Source organism: Triturus cristatus, chromosome 6 (genome assembly GCF_964204655.1).
Source record: "Triturus cristatus chromosome 6, aTriCri1.1, whole genome shotgun sequence".
In the NCBI taxonomy this organism is placed as follows: domain Eukaryota; kingdom Metazoa; phylum Chordata; class Amphibia; order Caudata; family Salamandridae; genus Triturus; species Triturus cristatus.
The window spans coordinates 404,432,623-404,459,171 of NC_140589.1; positions in this window are offsets into that span (position 1 = coordinate 404,432,623).

The window sequence follows — 26,549 nt, forward strand, 5'->3', positions numbered from 1 at the left end:
CAAACCTTTGAACTTACATATTCTAGTCCTCAATTTCATTTGTCAAAAACAGATGCAGGATACTACTTTGAACAGTTCTAATACTGGGCCTCCCACTCTCACACTCATTTACAGTGTTGCAGTAATAAAATAAATGCCCTATATCAGAGCAGTCTTTAAAACTGTGATCAGTTTGAAAGAGATGAGAATAATATCCACGCTAATCTTTTGCCTGAAAATTATTCGTTCTGAGTTGCTAAAAACAAAATTATTTATTAAAGTAAGTAACATTATGTTTTTTTTCATTTCAAAAGAATTTTATTATTTTAAAAGCGCAAATATGACACATAAGATATAAACCAAAGTGATACAATTGATATCAGACAATAAGATAATAAATACATTAATATACAATTAATTGGTAGGAGAGCAATTCATTGTCATTCATTAATCTGTAGACATCAGATAAATAAATACTTAAGGAGGGAAGACCCAAAATGATGTCTGGCAAAGATATATATCAAAAGTATCACCTACAGATGGCAAATTAGGGAGAAGAGGGAAGAGAAGAAAGGAAGAAAGAAAAGACGGAAAGAATAGGAAAGAGAAGAGGAAAGAAAAAGAGAGACAAAGAGAAGGAAAGGAAGAGGAGAGGATTTCCAGAGGAAACACTCAACACACAAGACAACACTAACCAGACAAATCAAAGGGATATTGTTCCACCACCCCTTCAGAGGCCAACTTCATGTATGAATCTAGGGCTTCCCATACAGCAGAGGAAATAGAAGGAGAAAGATGAGCATGATCCACTGACGTATGAGCACTTCGTAGAAAGGAAACCCAGGCCCACCAAGTATGGTAAGAGACAGACGAAAAGGATTTCCACTCCATGAGAATTACTTTGACTGCAATAGTTAACAAGAGGTCCAACAACTGGAGCTCCATGGGACCTAAAGGCAGAGGGACTGGGGCCGCCAACGGACCCAAAAGAATTAATGGAAGAGACAGTTGGAATTTGATGTTAAAGATGAGCATAAGGTGTTTGTGAACTAAATCCCAAAAGGGTTGGAGAAGGGAACAATCAAGGAACATATGTTGAAAATCGCCTGGTAGAAGCCCACAACTCCAGCATAAATTGTCTTCTTTGAGATTGAGTGAATACAGACGACTGGGAGTCCAATGAAGAAGATTAATAGAGAAAAACTTAGACTGCGTTAGAGAAGGGGCAATTTTGTTACGAAGAGAAAATTTACCAATATCTTGCCAGGTATCAGAAGAGATATGAGCAGTGACAGTATGATCAAAATGATGTAACCATTTTTGCTGTGTGACAGTATGGGAAGGGAGTGTAGAGGACGATAAAAATTTATAAATCCGAGACGCAACATGACCAGTCCTGATCCAAAGCTGAAAGAGCGTAATCAGCGGGGAAGAAGGATGAAGGTGTACTTTAGCAAGTGCAACCTTAATCTTAAGAAAAGTATAAAAATCTAAATTAGATAAAGAAAAATGTTGAGCAAGGGATGAGAAAGGGGAAGGATCATTGTTGGAATCATAGAGATGTTTAACAAGTGAGACACCTTTCCCAGCCCAGTAAGACATCAACTCAGGGTCAATATTAATTTTGATTTTAGAATTGCGCCAAATAGATGACCATCTAGTTTTATGTATTGGAACTGCTACCCTCTTATCAACCTTACGAACCGCAGCAATAGTATCTAAAATAATAGAGCGAGAAAATGGAATAGAAAGGGTGTTTGTGGTCAAAAAAGATGCAGTCGGAAGAGGGGAGGCCAGTTCCTGTTCTATTGTCAACCAAGCTGGAGCATGAATAGATGGGGAAGAAAACCAAAGGGCACCCTGGGACGCCAGAAAAGCAGTTTGATATTTCCCCCAATCAGGAAAATTACAGCCCCCCATATCATAAGATTTCCGTAAAAATTTATAAGCAATCCTAGCCCTTCTATCATTCCATAAAAATTTAGAAGTAAAAAGATCAAGTTCATGGAAGAAGGAATCAGAAAGCCTTACTGGAAGCATAGAGGAAACAAAATTAATAATAGGAGTGATCATCATTTTTAGAGTCTGCATACGGCCCCACCAAGAAATATGCTTCGGAGACCAATTTTCTAAAAGACGTCTCACCTTAAGAATAGTTTGGGATTCATTATAAGAAGCCGTAGCATATAGGGTGGAACAAAAATAGATACCCAGATACTTTAAGTGTTGGGATTGCCATTTAAAGCCCGCCGAGCCCATATGAGAGGAGAAGCAGTAAGCATTTAAAGGAAACATCTCTGTCTTATCTTTGTTCAGAGTGTATCCTGAAACTTTTGAAAAAAGAGCGATCGTATCCGAAATAGCAGGGATGGCCAGAGCAATATCATCAGAAAAAATGAGAACATCATCTGCATATGCCGCAGTTTTTATCTGATGAGACCCAAAAGAGAACCCTTTAATATCTGGATGCGAGTCAATCATTCTGAGGAGAGGATCAATGGACAACAAAAATAGGAGAGGGGACAAAGGGCATCCTTGTCTAGTGCCCTGACAAAAGTTAAAAAAGGAAGACGTAGCACCATTCACCCGTATATTAGCTCTAGGTCGGGAGTAAAGAGACATAACCATACGAATAAAGGAGTCACCAAGATTGTGTGCACGTAGGACCGCTCGTAGAAAAGGCCAAGAGACCTTATCAAAGGCCTTTTCAGCGTCAAGGGCCAAGGCTGCCGCCGGAAGATTAGATCGTTTAGCGGCGCCAAGAATATGACAAAAAGTACGAATATTATCCCGTGCAAGACGCCCCTTTACGAAACCTGTTTGGGAGGGATGAACCAAATGAGGAATAAAGGACTCTAATCGTTTAGCTAAAATTTTAGCAAAGATCTTGGCTTCCATGTTAAGGAGGGATATGGGACGAAAATTTTTGGGATCTGCGTGATCCTTCCCGTCTTTGGGGATAACTACAATAGTAGCATCCGCCGCAGAACCAGACACAGAGCCATCCTTAATAAACGCATCAAAAACGGATTGGAGTTTCGGGACAATCACGGGAATAAAGGTTTTATAAAACGCAATAGGATATCCATCGGGACCAGGAGCTTTACCAGACCGAGTAGCTTTAATCGCGGAAATGATTTCATCAGCAGTAATCGGGCAGTTTAATGATTGATTATCTTCCTCCGAAACAACTTTCAAAGGAACCGACTTCAAGAACTCCTGACATTGTTCAAAAGAAGCTTGAGCCGACGGGGTATACAGATTGTTATAAAAATCGCGGAACACCTCAAGGATTTCTGCAGTTTGAAATTTTTTCCTACCAAGCTGGTCAGTAATAGAAGGAATTTGGAAAGTGTTACAAGAAGATTCCTGGAACTTTAAAGTGGCAGCAAGAATCTTGCCCGCACGATTTCTTAACAGCAGTCTCTTAGATTTCTGAGCCTGCAGGCCAATATGAGCTCTCTTAGTGACTATAGCATTGTATGAATATTTTAGATTTTTAATAGATTGGAGGCAGGTCTTGTTCTGAGAGTGGCGGAAAAGGGATTCCTGACGTTTGATCTCATCTGCTAAGTCCGTGAGTTCCTTTTTAATGGCTGCGTTCCTCTTCGACATACATTTAATGACCTGACCACGAAAAGTACATTTAAAAGAGTCCCAGAGAACAACAGGGGAGCTGACTGACCCAACATTCTCAATAAAAAAAGTCTCAATGTCATTGGAAAACTCTCGCACCAAGGACTCATCATGTAAAATTTCTGTGTTGAGTCTCCACGAGCGAGCTCGTGCCCTAGGGACAAAGGAGGTAAGAGTAAATGTGACTGCGGCGTGGTCAGAAACTAAAATAGGATGAATAAGCGGAGAAGAAGAAAATTGAATCAGAGAAGAATGAACCAAAAGATAGTCAATGCGTGAAAAGGACGAATGAGGGGAAGAAAAAAAGGAAAAGTCACTACCAGTGGGATTATGAAGACGCCATACATCCTGAAGATGGGTAAGAGAGCACATATTAATCATTTGTTTGTGTGCTTTAGGGGGACGAAAGTTAAAGGCAGAATTCCTATCCAAGATAGGGTCCATTGGCAAGTTAAAGTCACCACCTACAATAAGATTACCAGAGTGAGGAGTATCCTCGAGCTTTTTGGTAATCGCATTCCAAAAGGCCGGGTCATCCTTATTGGGGGCATAAATATTCATGACAAATAAGTCAGCATTACCATCGGACAACTTAGATAGTAACCAACGCCCCTCCGTATCCTGTTCAGAGGAAACGATAGATAAGCCAGAGTGTCTAGAAACTAAGGTAATTACTCCATTCCTTTTACCACAAGCATCTGAACAAGCAACATCAAAGACCCACTCTTTCTTCAGAAACAACGCCTCCTTGGCAGAGAGCTTTGTCTCCTGAAAAAGGACGAGATCCGAAGAAAGAGATTTACAGTAATCCAAAATCTTTGACCTTTTGACTGGATGATTTAACCCTTTAACATTAAGGGAAAGTATATTTAGTCCAGACATAGAACCATTATCAGGAAAAAAAGATATTCCATATGTGGCAAATGAAGCGCAACAACCAGGAGGGCTAACCAGCAGACATCAACAGCCAGCACAACACAGGGTGAGACCAAAGAGGAAATCCGAAGAGAAGAAAGGAAAGAAGAGGAAAAAGAAAGCAGGAGAGTACAGAGAAAGAGAGAGAGAAGAGCCAATCCGGCAGGTCTGAAAAGGACCAAATTCATACAAGGGGGGACATGGAAGAAAGAGCGAGGGGCCAACAGGAGAAATAACAACAACAGCATAAAAAGCCCCAGAGCAGTGCATAACCGGTTATACATTTAAAAGGAAGGCACTATCTAAAAGCTAAGAACCGGAGATAAGTATCACTTATTAGAAGACAAAGCGAAATGAGAAACTGTAAAGGCAACACATTTGACCAAATTAATGTATAGATAACAGCTAAAATACATCATAGAGAACGGTAGGAGCAGAAAAGAGAGAAAAAGAAAGCACGATCAGGCATTAAGAGCTGGTGAAAAGAGAACTAAGAGAGAACAATAGTATTAGGTAGAACCAGACCAAAGCGGACTCCAACAAAAGAAAAAGGACCATAATGAAGAGAAAAGAAGAAATACACTCTAAAGCATACTGTATGATATAATATGGGAAAAATACGTGAAATATAATAAAAAACGGTATATAGCATCTTATCAATATAGCAATCAGTGAATCCCTATGGCAGTTAAATAAGAGGCCTAATACTAATTATAAATATGTAAAGTCTATATACAAACTCATAGATGACTTGGCATGACTAAATAAGGCCATATACACGCAAACTGGTAGAATAAATATGCTTGGCTAAATAAGTAAACATGTAGATAAGAGAGGCATAAATCTATCAAGAACAAAGCATCTCTAAAACAAACTAACCTACTCGAAAAAAAACAGTTAATGACACACTGTAATCAAATCACGCAATGAGAAAGTCAATAAAGTAGGTATCTATATGAAACAATATGGGAAAAATAAGTGAAACATAATAAAAAACGGTAGGTAGCATCTTATCATATAACAGACAGAGAAACCCTTATGGCAGCTAGATAAGAGACCTAATACTATATATAAATATGAAAAATCTATATACAAACTTAAAGATAACTGGCCATGAATAAATAAAGCCATATACACACAAACTGGCAAGATAAATATGCATGCCTAAGAAAGTGAACATGTAGGTAAGAGGGGCATATGTCTGCCAAGTACAAAGCATCTATAAAAAACTAACCTACTCGAAAAAAACAAATAGTAATACAATGTAAACAAATCACTCAATGAAAAAAACAATAAAGTAGGTATAACTAGCAACTATATGAACGACCAATACTGACTCTAAGTATAGCCATAAATAAACACTTAATAAACATATATGAATAAAACACCTAGACAAACCAAACAACAACACAATGAGAAAGCAAAGGAACAAGCAACGACCTACTCCATAAAGTACGAAGTAACAAAAAACAAACATGAAGCAAAAGGAACGACCACAACAGAACAAGATAAACCAAAATTTACCACAAAAGTCGACGCACATACCGAAGACACACCCCTGGAAGGAAAAGGACCGTGACCTAATACGTCGAAAGACAAACTGGGGAGGCAATGAAAACAGGACGCTACGCGGACAAAAGTGAAGTCACGCCAACAAGAGAAGTTACCACAAAAAATTGAAAGGTTTATACACTGAAACTAACAACACTAAAGACCAAAACACCATAACGATACTAAGGGAGCACCAATAGACGACAAAAATACGTCAAGACCAATGGACATAAAGACCACTGCGCAGATCTAAAAGCAGCTAGACCTAATAGATCTGACAAAGACTAAAGACAATGCATTATGTATAGCCGCCTCAGGTGCCAGAAGAACCAGGAGCATGTGAAGCCCCCGTTTGAAGATCCATCTGTAGCTCCATTTGATTATCCAGAAACGAGGCCAAATCCGCGGGATCGTCAAAAATTCTGACACGACCCTTGAAAGTAATGCGGAATTTTGAGGGACCAGCAAAGGAGAAGGGAATATTCATTTCAGACAAACGCTTCCGGAGATTAAGAAAGCCTTTCCTCCTCATCACCGTGTCTCTGGCAAAGTCTTGAGAAATTGAAATACGATGGCCATTCCAAGAGACAGCTCTAACCTTCCGCATATGCGCCAAAATCTGCTCAGTATGTTGATGACGCAGCGGCTTAAAAATTATCGCTCTTGGTTGCGTAGCAGACTTGGGGCGAAAGGAGGGGACACGGTGTGCCCGTTCCAGTTCAAAATCTTTGTGGAAAGAAATTTGTAGTGTTGACGGAATCCATTGATAAAGAAACTCAATCATGGAAGATGCATCTTTCTCAACATCTTCAGGAAGACCAAAAATACGCAGATTGGATCTACGATTACGATCCTCTTGTTCAGTGAGGTCTCTCCTCAATGCTGCCATAGAACGCTCTATCTGCGTGAGAGATCTAGAGTGCTTTTGCATGGTATCCTCTGCGCCACTAATCCGTGCTTCTGTACCTGAGACACGAAGGGAAAGGGCCTTGAAATCATTCCTGATGGCTAACACCTCCACTTGCAGTAAATCTGTATTGGTCTTAGTAGACTGCGCAATCTCATAAACCTCATTAAGGCGCGCCAGAATGGACTCAAGAGTCGAATTAGTGTCTTTAGGAGCAGACTCAGGTGTTGGGGATACCTGTTTGGACCTCTTAAGAGATGCTTTAGATTCCTTAACGTCTTTGGAATTCGGTGAAGGGGCCATATTTTCAGCCATAGGGCAGACCACCTCAGCAGAAACAAAATACACCTCCTCAGATAGAGTGAGACAAGGAATGCCAGGGGTTGTAAAACCCTCAATGTGTGAGAGGAAAAATGGGCAGGAAGGAATCATGCACTTGCATCAGAAAGAGCCGGGCATAAAATATCGCAGGCGATCCCAGTCAGAAAGAACACCTCACGAAAAGAACTACAGGCGCCAGTAGTCAAGCACCGACTACGAAAACCACCAGGATCAAGCCAAGAGCAAAAAAGCCTCACATAAGGAAGTGGCAGTGCGTTTGACGACGAGGAAAAAACCAGAAACCTCAAAAAGTTCACACAGTGGGTCTCTCAGCAAAAGGCGATAGAAAAAAAGAACAAAATAAGCTCAAGAAAAGTGAAATAACGTCACCAGCTCCTGAATGCCTCCATTCCTGACAGGATAGACCAGTAGCGTCGTCTTGTAGAAGCGAGAGAAAAACTCCCTCACAGCAGAAACAAAATGGCGGCCGCTCGTGAAAGCCTGAAGCGTCACTTAAAAATGCCGATAAATGAACTCTGGCCGCTCTTCACCACCAGAGACCTCCCTCGTAGCATGCACGGCAGTTTCCCATGTAAGATAACATCTTCTGCGCAGAGCGGGGCAATATTCAGCGTCAGCAATGCCTCCGTCGGCCCTCTCTCTTTACGGAGCTCAAGCGCGATCCGCCATCTCGCAGCGGCGCGCAAGCCACGCCCCCCAAGTAACATTATGTTTTAATTTTATTAACTGAGTTGCCGCAGGTTTTCCTACCATTGACCTTTGCAGCATGCACTACGTTTAATTTTCTGAGACATTTCAAAAACAGTTTGATTTGTTTCCAGCCAGTGTTTTGTAATCTTATCTTTTGAAGAGAACAGATTTTGAACTTTGTACAGGGTTTTAGTGTTTGCACGAGCACTCGCTACCTGTTTCAGCAAACAATATGTGCACAGCCCAACCTAACAGTTTAATTGAGCATTGTGGAATGTTGGTTATTGTTTTATGGCATTTTATCTAGTATCCAACTTCTTGGTAATTGTTTATTTCGTCTTCAGAGGGAGTACAAATAGTGAAGTTCAATGTTTCAATGAGAATCCTGCAGTCTTAATTAATATATTAAGAGCAGCTGATTATCATGTATCCCTTATAATTCAATTTAAAGTGTACCTCTCAACAACAAAAATGCAGGATTAAAATTAGATGAATGCAAAATACGTGTTGAAAAAAGTATGAATTTATTTAGAGACTTATTGCAAAGAGAATCTCGTAATCAGTACATACATAGGTTACTGGAGAGACTGCTTTTATTTAGGATCAGTTCTAAGTAATATCCTAAGGTCCAGATTTCCAAACACCTTATTTCTGTTACTTTTTTAATACAAACAATACAAACTCAATGCAAAATTGTTACATTCTCTTAATGCTTTCACACTTCTTCTTCCTGCTCTTTCTTCTATCTCTACTACATCACCCTGTTGCTTGCCAACCTTGGCATGCACCCTGTTTACTCTCGCATGACATTCCAGATTCTGTATGACTGTTTTTTCCTGATTTTATTGTCTGTTGCCCAGTTGCATCTGGAGCTGTATGTGTATGGTCTTACTTGGCCGTACTGGAAATAAATCAACTTTAAATTTATACTCTGGATACTGGATTCATTTTAATAAAAGTCTTGTGGTTGGACTCACAATCCAACATAAATCGTGATTTGCGTTTGATTGTAACCCAAATTAACGCATAGCTGCACAATGCGCTGCCGTGCGTTACTTTGCACCAAGATAACGTCCCATGGGTATACAAATATATGTGTATGTGATTGTATTTTCTGTGACTTTTTTTATGACAGGGTCTGACATACAATTGAACCTTGTCAGGCTCTCCTATGAGGAGCTGAAACTGAATTATACAGATCAAACCATTTAGCACTAGGGTTTATCAAAGGGGGTAACCACTTATCTACTAAGGTAATTCGTGAGAGGCCATGTAAAAAAAATACTCGTCTACAGGCTATAACAAAGTGTAATCAATCCACTGTTATATATATATTAGCCTTAAGGTATATTTTTATTCTAAATAAATCAGGCCTCGTGCCTTTGTCGTAACTTTTAATTATTAATAAGGAGATAAAAACCCACAAAGTCTAACTAAGCCTTTCCCAATGAACTAATGATTTCTGTAATCAGTTCTACAGCCTATAATTTTGACTTGTTATCATAACTCAGACCTGCTTTATCAAGCATGAGCTTTCCCACATGGCAATGGTCAGGCATACAATCATAACAACATAAAAACATTGAAGTTGGCAAAATAATATAGTACTTCTTTTAGAAAGGGCTGAGAAGGATTACCATAGTGCAAAATACATGATAATACCAATCCACCCAAATGCCTATTAGCTTTTTACAAAAACCAAATCTTGCCTACTGCCTCTCTTATACCTTTTAAGGTGAAATACATCAAACTTATATGGCGTATCGTTTCCCAAAGAACCATTATGGCTTCATCACTGGTTTGCTCTATTGAGCTCAAGTATTTTCACAAGGCAACTATCAGGCATACCAATGTATAAACAGAAATATGTACAAAAGTTAGAGTTTCCACCTAATATATTATGCCTCCCAAACTCCAAATCTGCTACATCCAGGGTAGTAGGTGAGTGTCCATGCAAGGCAATAGAAGGTGAAATTCCAAGTAACACAGTACATGTCTATAGTTTTTAACACACTGTAATGACAATCTAACCATACACTTCTATTGTCTTTAACATGTGTTTTTACAAAATAGTAAATGAGGCCTACTACTCTAGTCATTACTCTTCAAAAGAAGTAGCGCAGACCTCTGGCACTTGACACAAATTTTTTAAAAACACCATCAGGTTTACAGGTTTCATCATTGGCTTGTCACTGTAATCAACCCAGGCCTATTGAATTGAGCATAAGCTCTTTCCACAAGGTCACTATAACTCAATCATTCATTCATTCCTTTATTCGGTTACCATACATAACCATAAAAGTAAGCATATGTACAAAAGATGACTCAGTTAAAATACAAAGTTAAAACACAATTAAAGCATAAGTGATTAATATTTTGAGCTCCGTGAACACAACAGCAAAGTATATCGATTTGGTTCAGCAAGCTTTAGTCGGTATGTACAACAACCAACCAGAAAAGCAACAAATGTATACATACAAAACTATTAATTACACAAGAACGATCCAGTTAATTGGGTAAAATAAAATCAGTTGGGAATCATAATACTTTTTCTCACATAAATTGATTTTAAAATAAATGTTGCAACATAAAAACATGTCCCAGGGTCTTTTAGCGCAATTTATAAGTTCATAGCAGCGTTAGCTGTTCTTACATTGTGTTTTTTGAACAATGGTTTTAAATAAGTACGTCTAAAATACAGATAAAAAGCACAAAAAAGTAGAAAGTGCATAGTGCTCTGTTTGGAATGGTCATCACATGGACATAAAGTATTAGGCCGTATTTTCATTTTGGGAAAGGCGACTAGGTGATGAGCAATTCCTAATCTCAGCCTTATTAATACAAAACGGTGTGAGGGTTTAGAAACTAAAGATAAGTAGCTTTGGGGGCCACCCCTATTAACAATAGTTTTATAAAACAGGTATGTAGATTGCTGCCCTACTGTTCTCATACGAATCTCATTTTTATGGGCCAGAAACATATCCCTTAGCTCCTACTTAGATAGGCCTATCACATGAGCTGGGTTTTCGTGGATATTGGTCTTAAAAAGTTCTTTTTTAAGATCTGTGATTTATTTTATCCAAGGAATAGATAAACTATTGTCTATTTGCAAGCAATCCTGAATGATTGTTTGGGTAAATTTTCTCTCGTCCTTGGCCCAGATAGATCTCCAGAGCATTAGGTGTCGCAACGCGGTTAAATCTGATGGATATCTCAAACCTACTTCTTGATGTGCTATTGCTGCAGATCGGAGCATATAAATTCTCCGTACTTCCAAGGACAGAGTAAATCCACAGTCGCACGCACATACACTCATCATACGCTAGGGCCCTTTACACTAACATTCATTCTATTACTCTATCCACACTGAATATATAGGAGAGATCCTAAACCAATCTGCATCTAAAGCGAGGTCAATGCGACCTTAAAGAAATTATCCTGAGTCATGATTTTAAACATAGGAAATACATTTGAAACTCAATAAATGACAAGGATATAACCACCCAACACTGGAATTCAAACAAAAGTCATCTTTTATCTAAATTAGTTCAAAGAAAGTCAATCAATAGCAAAATCATTATTCTCATAGTTACCTATTCTAGCTAAATGTCATTTGGGTCAGGACAGGTCTCTCAGTAATGTCTTCTGAGTCGCCGTCCTCTCAATCAGCATCGATCCCCACGAGCATAGGTTCGGGAAGAAGTGGCCTTAGACCCTCTCTAGTCTAACAATATTTATAATGACACTTACAAAATAAAAGTAACAAACAAACTCTAAACGTCCGTTGAGCTGCTGAGCAGAGCGAGCAGGAAAGGATGTTGACTAGCAACATTTCGAAAACCTCCGCTCAGAAAAATCACAAAAATAAAAACACGGAAGAAGGAAACTCAAGCTAGAAAAATGATACATTCATGAATGCTTTTCCTCGGAACTATAGTGAAGCCACCGCAAGTTTATAAGAGTTCATTGTGACTTTATTCTTCTCCAAGGGCAATTGGCAGCGAGCCTGGAGCTGCTGTCCTCACGGAAACTTTTAATTCAGACAGAGGCCGTGGTCAGGTGACTTCCAACCATGTTCAGCAAGGCCTCTCGTCACATTTCAATCACTCGAGTGCAGGCTGCAAATAGCGGCCATCTTGGTTTAGGCCAAAACGGACCATCTTAATTAAAAGAAACACAAAACAACGTTACCACATCGTAATGATTATACAGTGTTAATCCCCACTAATACCCTTATGTGTATGTAATTACCTAGCCGTCTGCAACACAAAGAAGCATTAAAGCACGTTATTTTAAAGCGCAAACACGAAACAAATAGCACTTTTGCGACACTCATTTAATTAATTTGCTCGCTAATTTAGTTCCCATATTAATAAAGCAACATAAACGCATTCCCACGTGTAATTTCTCTCATTAGTAATGTTGATTAATCAAGACAAAGCTAGTAATTATTGATTATTTATCAGTAATTTTAATCATGACATATAACATAAACTGGAGTTTAAATCTCAATACATTTTCAATAGAAAACCCTGCTCCAGCACTATCTCTGAGGATGCAGGCTGGGACTGACATAAGAGGTGTTTTAGGAAAGTGTTTTCCTCAAGTTGTAATGCCTGGCTGGTTTTGTGGCCCCACACCCCAGCAACATATAATGCAATGGAAGCGCATCTGGCTTTGTAAATGTCTATCATGTCCTTGATACGGCGGTCTCCCAGTTTAGATGCAAATCAGCAGACCCTGTGTGCACTCTTTAGCATCTTTAAGCGGACACTAGTTAATTTGTGCGACCAATTGTCTTTGCCTGAAACAGTTATTCCCAAATAGCAGAAGTTATTAACAGTTTCCACTCTAGTACTAGCTATACATTTTTGTTTGGTTTTAAACCACATACCATAGTAAAGGTTTCTACTTTCTTAATTAACAGCTTCCTACTAGTAATAAAAGCTTCAAACGTATCTATTAGCCGCTGTAGGCCAACCGGGGTTCTGGACAAGAGGCTCAGCATCATCTGCATAAAGCAGAGCCGGTATAGCATGACCTGCGACTTGATGGGCATCCGCCTGCACTGACTTAAGAACTGTGTCAACGTCATTTATAAATAAATTAAAAAGCAATGGTGCTAAGAAACAACCGTGGCAGATGCCTCGTTTGACCGTAAAAATTTGGGGTACACTCACTGCATTGGCCATACCTAACTCTGGATGTTAATCTCGTACAACCTTGAGAGAAAATAAATAATGGATACTGGATCTCCAAGGTTTAGCAAAACTGGCCAAGGAATAGCATGGTCAACAAGATCAAAAACACTACTGAGGTTTGCAAAACATAAATACAGACTCCCTTTTTTTGCGCACATATATTTACCTATTAAAAGCTCTAAATTAATACATTGTTCTGTCGTACCTAGCCCTCTTCTAAAACCATAGGGGATATTCTCAAGAACTTGTGATAACTACCGCAAAAGTAGCTTAACGCAACTCTTCCCATCGCAGTCTATCACGAGAAAATAACACTGTGTCAACATGGTATTCCCAACACGGCAGCACCATGCGAGAGACCCACCACAACACGTCAAATGAACGTGCTAAAATCAATGCGACGGCGCAAAAATGCGAATCATAAATGTGAAAAAAGCGGGGATGATGCAAATCGCGATACAAAAATCTGCGAAAACCAGCCACAGGCTTTCAATCCCCACGCGGCATGTGGGAAAAAGCACTACAAAAGTAGAAAAAAAAACACATACAAAAGCCAAACAACAGCGAAGCACAATGGAGTCAGCCGGAGCAAGTGCAGAGGACAACCAGAACCACACAAGCCCCCCGGAGGACCAGCCTGGGATCTCGGGGTCAGGGAAGGGTAAGGACAAGAAGAGTAAGAAGATGCGGTTCAGTCCGCAGGAAAACAGGATCCTGATAACGGAGGTGATAGAACACCATCAACAACTGTTCGTCACCTCAACTGTGTCACAGTCACAACCTCTCTTCTCTGATGATGAAAAGGCCCACCACACCTTCGACTCCGACGCCCTCCAACAGCTCATGGACAGCCTCCGCAGCCCACTTCTAGAAGCAGGGCAGCCCAGCTGCTATGAGGAGAGCCCACCCCCTGCACAGAACACACAGCAGGCAGCACCCACCACCACGGCTGCCTCCCAGGACCCCCACGACGAACACATGGCCTTCCAACGCCGTGTGTTGGGGTGCCGGGAGAAGCTGACTAAACAGGTGCAGGTGGGGTTTGACGGCATGGCAGACAAACTAGACGCCATACGTGGGTGTCTAAGTCCCATCAGGGACCATTCACAGTCCCTAACGGACACCCACAGTCTGCTCCATGCCCTCCAATGAACCATGGCTGACATCGCCAGAGTCCTGACTGTGCAATAAGAATGACTGTCTAGTCAGAGTGGCTCCAGCGTGTTCGCCCGGGAGTTGGGACTCATGCGGAGGCTCATGGAGAACACAGAGCGGACGCATGCAGAAAGTGCATCTGCCACGGCTGCACACCAGGGAGAGGTAGCTGGGTCCATCAATGGAATGAAGACCCTCCTCATGGCATTGCTGCCACAAGGCCTGGCGCTGATGCATGCTGCTGCTACCACTCCATCCACATCTCCGGCCCCTGACATGTTAGTGCCACACAGTGCGGCAGACATTCCACCTCCAACCCCTGAGGCATCACTGCCACACAGTGCTGGAGACATAACACCCCCACCCACATGTGAGGCACATGAAACAGCAGTGGACGAAGATGCGGATGGATCTGCCTTCGTGGTCAGAAGGACGCAGTAGCATTTATCTCCGTCATTTGTGGCCTGTTTCTGCTTGGTTCGGCCCTCTGCATCATCACTTCCACTGTCCACCGATGCACTCTGCGACACTCACCTTGGACCTCGACATGGACTGGCATATTCTGTTTGCTCACCAACAACACAGCTATCAGACTGCAGACTGAACTCCTCGTCTACCGATGTACTTTTCATTCCCTGAAGGACTCTGGCTGGCCCTCCATGGGCTAACAATGTAAAATGGGGTTTGCATGGCCCTGTGGAGCTCCAGCTGCAACACTCCACAGAATGTGCATTAAACATTCATTTTCACACCAATGTGTCATGTCTATGATCTTGCAAGTGTAGAGGTGTGGATGAATGTAATGATTTCACCTTACGTCCATGTTCCTCATGTTGTGGGGCTTGGTTCACAGGTTGATACATTGTCCATTGCATCCAGGTGGTGCCGACACCAGAACGGAGACACACGCACTAGTCACTTACTTGTCCAGCCATGGACGGAACCACATTCAGATCCCCGGGGACATTTTTCACACCCTTACGCTGGACTGGTATATGCCAGGCCAGCCCACTCCACTTACGCTCACAGGGGATATGACAACGCTACATGTCCCAGGTCCTCTTCCCTGTAGGGATCTGCTGCTCACAGGTATAGTTGTCAGCATGCCACAACCACTCCCTTATGGCTGGTTTACACCATCACCACACCTATCCGGCACAGGCACCACAGGACATGTAAACCTGCCGATATAAAGGGCCTGGCATACGTGCTGGACGCCATTTCCACTCTGTAACTGGGTATCTCCGTGTGGTCATCATTTCTGCCTGAGGGCCTAGGGCCCGGGCAAGGCACATTGCCCAGTGCCAGGGGTGACATGATGGCATCTACACCACGGGACTCAATCATAAAGGGTCCATGGCTTGCGGAGCACATACTTGGTGGCAATGGATACACTGTGGCAGGCACAGGCACACCGCCACTGTACAGTGTCTTTTGGTGCACTGAGGTAGGGGCACCTTAAGTGCTGAGCGGGTGTTCAGCCTGCGATGATGCGCCATCCAGGCAGACCGGAATGGTGGCATTAGTGTGAGCCCTGCTGGACCGCAGTGTAGGCCTGAGCCAGCGTGCAGTGCGGGTTTACCGCCACATGGCGTCGCCTTGCCGTTCACAGAGTTAGTGGCACCTATAGGGCTGAGCGGATGTGCAGCCTGCGATGAGGCTGGGTGCACTGATATGTTCTCTGCCATAGCGAAATCAAGACCCAGAATCAAGTGTGTGACCTGGTGGCCCGCAGTGCGGGGCTGCATGATGTGGAGCGTGCCATGGTCACGTACCCCGGGCTTGGGGCTTCCACCGGCACGTGGTGGGCCCTCTTGGAGACACGCTGGTGGCAGAAGGTGAACAGGGAGGCCTGGTTGCCCAGGGGTGGGCAATCTCGGCTGGGCGGAAGGAGGGGCTGGTGTGGAGCAGCTTGTGTGCGCAGGGGCGAGCAAGTGCAGATGGCGTGTGCTACTCTATGGACTCTGCCACTCATGTCTCTGGCAACTGTTTCAGATGAGGGACCTAGGGGACTGCAGTGTTGACGTAGTTGGAGACACACCAGTGGCTGCAGGTGAGCAGTGAGACCTGGGTCTGCAGTGTCGGCACTCTCTCTCCCTCTCTTTCTCTCACTTTCTCTCTCTTTCTCTTTCTCTCTCCCTCTCTTTCTCTCTCTTTCTCCCTCTCCCTCTCCCTCTCTCTCTCTCTCTCTCTCTCTCTCTCTTGCTCTCTCTCTCTCTTTCTCCCTCTGTCTCCCCCTCTTTCACTTTCCCTCTCCCACTCTCTCTTTCTCCCTCTCTCTCTTTCACTCTCTCTCTCTGTACATTGATGGGCGCATGGCATACCTTCTTATCTGTTTTTCTGTCTTGCATGCTGTGACTTACAGAATGCCCAGAGAAGACCCGCCGTGCCTCTTCAAGATTGTAGTTTTTTGGTTAATCTGTTATAAAGTTTTTATTTGGATTATATGATTTGAATGAATTATTTCCATTTTTCTGGCCGCACCTGTATGTTAGGTGTTGTGATTGTGCGACTTTAGGCGATTTGTTGGTTCATGGTTTCGTGGTGTTGATGTGCATTCTCTTTGTCCGAAGGGAGGGGGATTGGGTGGGTGGTGGGGTTCTGGGTGTGGTGGCGGTCGGTATTGTTGCCCTATTAGGGCTCTGGGCTGCATGATGAGTAGCTGCTTGGCATCTTTTGTTCTTCATTTTTGGCTCTGGGCTGTGCTCCCTTGTCCAGTGCCGGTTGTTGTCCGACTTTACACCAGGTCAGAGCAGGTGTTAGTCTCCTGCTGCTAACAGGCATTATCGCCTGTTTTGGGATCTTATCACCGATCTGGCTGGTCGTTGAGAATGTTGTGGAGTGGTGTTGTTGCGGCTTTTTGCTCGAGAACGCCTACTCTGCATCTCATTAGCGATAGTTGCCGGGGTCATCCATGGCGATGTTTTTTGAGGATGCTATCGCCTGAAAAATGGTGATATCGGCTGTGAGCACCAGCTTGTGAATGGGGCGATAACTTTATCGCAACTTTGGCTGCGCTAAAGTGCCAATAACTCAGCGATAACTCCTTGAGAATATGCCCCTCTATTGTGCCGATGATAAAATCTCATTCTCAGTGACCCACTCCTCCAATCTCGCAAATAGAACTCTACTAATTACTTTTACTGATGAGTCTAGGAGCGAGAGGGGGCGGTAGTTTTTAGCTTCCGATCTATTCCCTTTTTTGTATGTGGGAATAATAATTGATTGACCCCATGTCGATGGTGTGCCCTCGGTCACTGCATGGTTAAAAACTCTGATAAGTATGGGACCTCATAGATCTGTTACTGTTTTGTAAATGTCTATTGGGACCCTGTCAGGGCCCAGGGTTTTTCCTCCATTACTACCATTTATTCTAGCCTAGACCTCGTCAAGTGTAATGTTTAGGGGTCTTACTGGCCACTTACAGGTTGTAAAAACATCATGATCAGGTGGATAAAAAATGTGGGTAAAATGTAGCTCCTATTCTTTGCAACTAACACGAGATGATAATTCCGGGAATGAATCGTTTAAAAAAAATGGTGAATTAATAGTTTCCCAGAAATGCTTGTTATTGGATGTGTCCGCTGCCATGGATAATTTGTCACATGCTCGCTCCCGAAGCTCTCTTTTCCTTATTTTAAGGGCTGATTTATAATTGAATCTTAGGTTTTGAACTATTTCCGTATTCCTAGGTCTGTTACTAAGGGCCTGTTTCAGTTGTTTAGAAGCCTGAGTACATGTATGTTTGAACCATCCCCTACTTTGCATGATTTTGTCCCTATGTGGGGTGGTCAATATCTCTTCGATGACTCCATTGGTTTTACAAAAATTCGTTATCATCATAGCGGGGTTAAGATCTACTTTGAGACAATAGGACATTTCTGTATCACATTTTAATCGGGTCTACCCCCTCCCACTTAATTTGTGTTCCATTTGGTCTAAACTGGGCAATGCTACTGATAGCAGTTTGTTGGAGTGCAAATGTATTGCCCCATATTAATATTGGCAGTATAATACAATTATGATCACTAAGTGACAACTGTGCAATCCTTGGCCTAGAACACAAATGTACAATACTCGTGGAGATTAACACATGATCAATCACTGAATTTGCATTCCTTCCAATATAGGTTGGTATCACCCTACCATTAGTGTCACATGCACATTGCAACAAATCAAGGTCATATTTTGCCATCATTGTAATTAGTGCTCCTCCATAATTATTGTGTGGGAAATGTATATAGTTATCCCCTTCATCCCTAATATACCCACAGGCTTTACTCATAGATAGTGGGCATGTTTGAATGTTAAAATCCCCTAACCACATGATTGCAAAATTGGTATTCATCACTCCAATCAAATTGTCAAGCCCTTTTTCCAGCTCAAAGACGGCATTGCAGCGGGTTGAATCAAAAACATTATTAGAAAAATTAACCAGGAGGACATCTCTACCATCTTTACAACACAACCACAAAATCTGTGAGTGTTTTCCTATTTTAACCACTCTTTTAACAACTGCTGGTAGTTTGTTTGACATGAGAATTAGGAGTCCTCCTTTGGCTCTACCTGCAGATGAAGGTAATGCTAATAAACCATAAGAGGTAAAGCCTTCAATGTGGACTTGATCAGTGCTCCATGTCTTCTGCATACAGATTATATCATGTTTATAAATAAAGTCTGTCCATCCTAGTGATTCCTTTTTACTTGACAAACCGGCTATATTCCACCTGACAATTGTATAGCCATTTACTGGCAAATTCCCTATGTTGTCGTCAAGGTGTTCACATATTGTTGCATCATCCCTGCTTGAATATGGGGTCACTTCAGGTGCGCTTATTACATTAATATGGTCACTAGTGAATTATTGGCATTTGGTACTCTGACTCCCGTTGACCCTTCTCTATTGTGGCCAGACTCCACATTGGGTAAACGGGCAATATTATGTCAATCATTTTCTTGTATTGTACTAAGGGTTTGATATCTATTGGACACTGGTAAAGCATATTGAGGTTAGAATGGCACTGCAGGGTCCATACTGAGGGCCCCCAGATCAACTCCCCAGGTAGAAGTTGGCCTTAAATGTCTATAAAAAAAGCCAAGTGGTAATAGGGACAAATTTGGTACGTGGTCTTTTAATGCAACTGCTCTTTCTAGAGTAGTCCTTGCCCAACTAGGGTGTCTAAAATTAATAATAATACAGTCACCTTTATAACTCTTCTCCAAGGGGCCGATTCAGTTTACTCTTTTTGTTAGGAGTATCTGGTTTGCACATCAGACTGGGTAACCACAGTTCTTAATTAGCCAGTGGACCACTTAGTTTTTTTAGGGTATGGTCCGGTTTCCTTTGGCCCAGCTGTAACTGGGGCACGTTCACCATAACTGCCACATATGGACAGCAATATGGGGGCAGCTTTATGGAGCTGTCAGTTCTTCCCTCGATGGCCCTCATCTCTCCACACTTAGTATGGGTTATAGTTGGCTGAATCCGCTCAGTCCTTTCCCCTCTGGTAGGGCCTGGTTAATTATTCGGGGTCTGGTTCGGTTGGGAGTGAGTTACAGACCCATTGGGACCAATATTACTTCCTAAAATTATTTTTTCTTGAAATCCCAAATCTGTATTTTTGTCAGTTGGCATACTTATTGCCTTGTTGACGGTAGCTGTTACTTGTGGGGCTGGTCAAGAAAGCCTCCCGTTGCTACGGTCATCTTTTCCCATGCACTATCATCCATATCCCTTAGTGTGCCACTGATCTTAACTATGTCTCCATTCAGTTTGTCTAATTTATTATAGAGGGGTTTTAGCAATTTTCCCATCTTCAGTGCTACAAGAGCTACAATTTGTGAGGCTTGAGTGCTAGTTAGGTGATATAATCATTCGCCTTTGCTGTCGTATTCTGTGGTGGTCCTTGCCTATTTTTGTTGCTATTACTCCCTGCCTTTAACTGGCTCTTTTTGCAGCCTCTTTTTCTCTTTGGGGTGGGTGATCCTTTGGGCGAATGTGGTGTATCAGTCTTCATGTGTGGGTCAGCCCCTGTGTCCCCCGTGTTTTCTCTTAACATTGGGGTGCCTTGTTGCTGGTTACAAATGGCTTCCCTTGGCTGACCAATCTCTAACTTGACTACTCCACTATCCTCGTCAACCATCCCTTCTAATGTCATGCCTGATCCTAAGGAAAGGCGGATTTCTGCTCTGTCGATTTTGACATTGATTACACTAACTGCGCGCACTAGGTAGAAATTAATAGTAGCACAAGGGATATCGACTACTATTTTTTGCAATTTACGCTTTGCCATTTTAGTCCCTCCTTTTACACAATACCGTGACCTCGTTCAGCTATATAGTGCAGAGGATAAAAAGTGCAAAGTGCGCAGTACAAAGAGTGCCGGATATGGCTGCCTGGGGGCTAGGGATTGAGATCAAAGTGATGGGTGCAGTACAGAGAGCTAGGTCTAATTAGGTAAATACGAATTTAAAAATCTAACAAATTAAAAAGGACTTTAAAAAAGAAGACGAAACAGGTTAAAACATTATTCACCACTGGGTATACACAACAGCTTCAATAGGGATATACAATACAATATTAAAACAAATAGATGGGATTGAGTGCAATTTGGCTGAACTGTTAAAAACCTATAAAACTAATAACGTACTACTATCGCCTGCCACTAACAAAACCTCCCTACTGTGAAGCGAAAAAACCTCTAAAGCTCAATAATATTTAATGGTCAGGCAAAATAAAAAGTAAAGACTTAGTAGAGCGTGGGTTCTCACCGCCTTTATTAATCAGTTCAGTTCAATTCAGGGATATCATCCACCTTAAATTCATCCGTGTTCTCTCTATTATGTTCGTGACAGAGGCACTGAGCCAAGGTGGGTGTCCCTGCCCTGCCTCGACTGGCCGCGGACGGGTGCAGACGGGCCCGCCCTTGGCCCAGTCTTTGCCCAGGCGTGGCCCGGGCACGCCCGCGCACGTCCCGTGCTTCGGGAGTGCCAGTGAAGTTTTATTGGTGCCGGGAGGGTGACGTCACCTCCCGTGCCGTGTGGAAAGAGGGGCCTGCTGAGGGACCGAGTCCCACCCCAGCGATGTGGCTGGCTCCCTGTTGCTGCTCTTTGGCCCCCCCCTGGACAGGAAACAAACGTCGCTGGGGATCCCGAAGCCCTAGAACAAATCCAAAGTATATCAATTTCGTAGAAATCTAAATAAACATCTGATATAAAGAGGCTGATAAAATTTAATTTGATCAAAATGTGTTGTATGCAGAAGTGGTAGACAAACAAAAACATCAAGGGTCTGCCATGTAAGTCCCAGTCACTCTGATTAAGATTTGTATAAATGGCTTTAGATGCTATATAACAAGAAACATTTTAGGAATTATAACCCTTTAAAAATATTAAAAATATTACCCACAGCAATTATAATTCTGGTCACCATGACTCAATAATAAAATTGCAAAAATATACAAAATTAGAGTTGGTAAAACATTGTACATCCTCACATCAAGAGGGATTGTCAAAGTGCACAACTTCTACCCTCCAGATTGTCATACTCCAGATTGTCATAAGCGTGTCCAACACCCTTGCCTACTGCAGAAACATTGAAGAATTCATGCAATAAAATATCTGTCTATAGACAACATAGTATAATAACAATGCAACTTTAAATATCTTTTGCCTATGGCAATATGCTTTCCACAATATATTAACTCAGGTCTGCTGCTTTTGTTTTAATGTTTCACAGTAAACAAAACAAACCTTCTGGCACCTGACATTACGTATCCCAATTAACCATTCAAGTACAGACCCTTCATCATTAACTTGTCACCATCAAGACCTGCAAATTTGATCTTACTATTTCCCACAATGGAACTACACTTAGTCAGTAAATTGAAAATATGAACACAATTATAGTTGGTAAAACAATATATAACCCATTTTAAAAGGGCCTAACAAGGATTAACAGAATGCAAATCGTCTCCCACTACCCTAGGGTTTGTCAGAGAGGGTAACACAGTGTAATACCGATCCACCAGTAAATTGCTATTGTCTTTAGCAGAAGACAGAACACTACATATTTTAGGCTTACTGTACTTGTCATAACCCGTCATACTAAACAGACCAGTCCTATTTCCTTAATTATTGGTTTGTCACCACAAGCTTCTCAGTCCTGCAGTAGTGAACATAAGCTTTACACAAGACAAAAACTGCAAAACAAGTACTCTTTTTCAGTGGTAGTGCTCCAGCGCTGAATACCACAAATCCCCTCGCTACAGACCTGACCATATTTCATTCACTCATTCACTGGTGGGGCCCATAACACCAATCATTCATTCTACTTTCAGATCAATGATCCGAGAGAGAGGGGAGTTTTTTCTTTACTCCATGTGCTGGAAATGGGAGGAAAATTGCACCAATCACCTGACAAGTTTACCTATACCTCCCTACCTCACCAGGATCTCAATACATTATAACCTGGCAGTTCCTCCCATACTATTGGCCATGGATCAGCCAGTTGCTGGGAATAGCAACACTTAATTCTGCTAACACAATATACATTGAAAATACTTCAAATAATAACCCGACACAGTTCTTTAAATGCAATAATATGTTTATCTAATTAAAGCATAAGGAAATCATATAGCATTCAATATTTGGTTTGCATATTTATCTAATCTGGCTAAATGGCGTCCTCTATGTCAAATTCAGATCTTTTCGTCTCTATGCCCATTAATCAAAGAATCAGTTTGTAAGTTAATTGGGCATCGGATCAGTCCATCAGAGGCTCTGGTAAGCAGCTGTCCAGCAGTGTCACCGTCCTCTCCGTCAGCATAACGTCGGGCAATCTGGTAAAGTGTAAGGGAAGGTGCGGCGTCAGTAATGTCCTACTCTCACTAGCCTACTTTTATAATAAAATTTTATCAACAAATGTTTCAATACATGTTTTAAAACAATTATGATTGGTTGAACCAGGATCATTCTTCCTGATTCCCATGCATTAAATGTTGCATTACATGCAGCCTCTCAATTTATGAATAAATAAGCAACAGTTTCTAGTCCATTCAGGGCATGTTGATTCCCATGCGGGGTTGTGTCCTTAGTGTCATCAGTTATAACAGTTCATAGTTTAAGAAAGTCCTTTGTTTGATGCTTGGCACTCCTCCCAGGATGTCCTTCACGGGTACAGTCTGCCTGGGGTCAGGACGAGGTTATTGTTGCTCATCTTTTAGCGCAGGCGCACTTCACTCAGTGACTTCTGTGTCTTGTCAGGGCGTCAAAATAGGCATGGCAGCCATTTTGTGGCCACTCCAGAAAGGTCAACTTAAGCAAAGAGACATAAAACGTAATTAATACATGGAAATGACTATCAAAATGTTATTCCCTCACTAAACCCTCTATGTGTGTGTATTTATCTAGCAAAAGCAACACGCATTGCAGTTTATACTCACAATTTAAAGCACAATTCACAAATCACATCACAAAAGCAACATTAAACATGACATTTTTAAATATCTGACTTTAGTATGCGTACGAAAATTAGTTTACATATCAATCAGGCCATGCAAATGCGATTCCCACGTGTATTTTCTAATTAGTATTGTTGATTAATCAAACCTACAGCAAACAATTAATACTATTAATGTTAATCAATTATTCATGTTAATTCAAAATGATGAAATGGAGGAGGTATACAATTCTTAGGGAAAACCTCGTTCCAGCAATCCACCCTTTCGTGATTTTATCACCACAAAACACCCAAATTTAGTACCCTTTTACGGAAACTTGAAATGACTTCTTACTCATAGATTAAAATTCAGTTTCTTCATATTCATCTATTTTTACCTTCTTATACATTTTGTGTTTCCACTCATCTAAGGCTATCTCTTCAAAATCATTTTCTGAATCTTTTCCTTTTCTCTTAAGATTATCTCTTTTTATTTTATTATTTGTTTTCTTTTTCTTGCAACACATACACCCTAATCTTATCACTTCTACTACAACTATCACACATGTTAATGGAAACAGAATTTTACCTATAACGGTACTACCTATTTTAGCTAAGAAATTATTAATGGCAGCTATTTTCTTTCCCATTCTTGTCCATACATCTTCAACCTCCAGTGGTACAAGTTCATTGTGCAATTCAGTAATATTTTTAATGTAAACTTTTAGATCTTTACTTTCATCTGGAATGTAAGTGCAACAATGTTGAACTTTCAGCATTCCACAGACTCCACCCTCTTTTGCCACAAGAATGTCAAGGGCAATTCGATTTTGCATCACCATAGCACGCATGACAACCATTTCAGTATTAACCAATAAGAATCCATGAGCAGTGCTTGTTGACAAGCGATCCACTACTGTAGATAATCTTCTAATTTTATTTGCATTCAGAGTTATTCCCACTGCCGGTATCAATGCACAAAATATGTCACCCACAATTTCTGCCCAAGATTCTCTCTTTCTACGCAGTGAATGACTAAACAATTTACACCCTCTTCTCTGTCCATGTGAAAGATTTTTGGAAATACCAGGCCTACATAACATGTGCCATACCAATGGTCTGGCAAACGATAATATGCCCTTTTCCCACACATAAAATATATTCCAGGAAATACTGGATCTCTTCCACCTTTGAATCCCCATCCACCCATGATTCGGTATGTATCATGGCACTCACTATTACCTACAAACAGGTTATCATATGCAGTTTGATTCCTTCTTATACAAAATGTTCCTTTCTGAGGCGTATCTAAAGCTGTCGTTGGCGTTGACTCTCCTTTTGTCAGGTGTTTCTCCATTTCTATGTCCCAAGCTGTTTTCTCAACCTTTCCTTCTGATGCCTTTTTGTGCATCTTATGCCTTCTTTCCTCAACCATATTCAAAAATGTATTTTCTTCTTTCTGCAAACTGCATGCCAAATTATATTTAAACACAGCTTCTAATGTTAGTTCACTAGTCTCTAGGAAAAATTCACCTAAAACCTTTGCAGGTCTTACCTTATTTAGCTTATTATTAGCAGGCACTAATGCAAAAATGTTATCTACATCTGAAAAATAATACTCTAATTTCCCAATCTCATAAAACAAACTAGCTATTACACTACATGTTATTCCATAAGTAGCTGGAAGGTGATGATAAGTCACTCCCTCTGCCACAGAATCACGTAACTGCATGCAGACGTAGCAGTCCCTTACATCCATAGTCTTAACATATTCATACAATAATTTTGAAAATACATTATTAGAAAAATCGTTAATAGACCTATCTTTATGCAAATGAATGTTTGTTTCTACAGTCGGTATTACCTTTGAGATTTTACCTGTGTTAGTTTTGTTTTGACCATTTCCTTCTATTGTTATCTATTGTGACTTTAAATGATATTACAAGAGCTAGGATGCTCCATAAAAGCATTAATAATCCTGTACAACAGCAACATGTTTTACACCATCTTTTCATGAATGTACATCTATTTTTACTTCCATCTGTGTTAGCCATTTTTCTAAATAGACTGTGTCTTTTGACTTAGCCTCTTCTACTTTGTGACCAGTTTCTACCCCAAAGCTTCTAAGCTTCTACTTGGTTCTACTAGTTTCTACTTCTTCTCTCCACATCAACAGCTTCTTTGATTATTCAGTTTGGCATCTCATCGTCCTTTGCCTCCTTCACCCAATCAGGATACAGAATTTCCTGAATCTCCGCTTCTTCTTCTTCAATGTCGGATAATAGAACTCTCAGGATTTCTTATTCTTCTTCTTCTTTAACCACTTTCAGTAAAGCCTCCTCTGGATTTCCTTGACTATCTGCCTCTTGGGATTCTTCAGGCAGGGCCACATACGTCCATTCCGGCGACCTATACCTCTGGTTAGGTTTTCTGGTTCTTCCGGATTCTTTTGTTACAACTGTTTCTTTCTCCTTTAATTTTTCCTGACTCGTGACTTCATTCACCTGTTCAGCTCTTGGTGATTTCACTCGAGACAGTCGATATCTTAGTCTTTTTATTTTGTTCGGCCAAACTTCTGGTTTTACAGTTTTTCTCAATTTACTTTCTTTGACATTCTTTTCATTCTTTTCTTCTCTCCAAGCTCTCTTTCTCAGAACTCGACCTTCAGGTATTTCGTTCCCACTCTCTTCTGATTCTGTCCCAACTTGCTTTTTCTTTATCCACCACTTGTTCT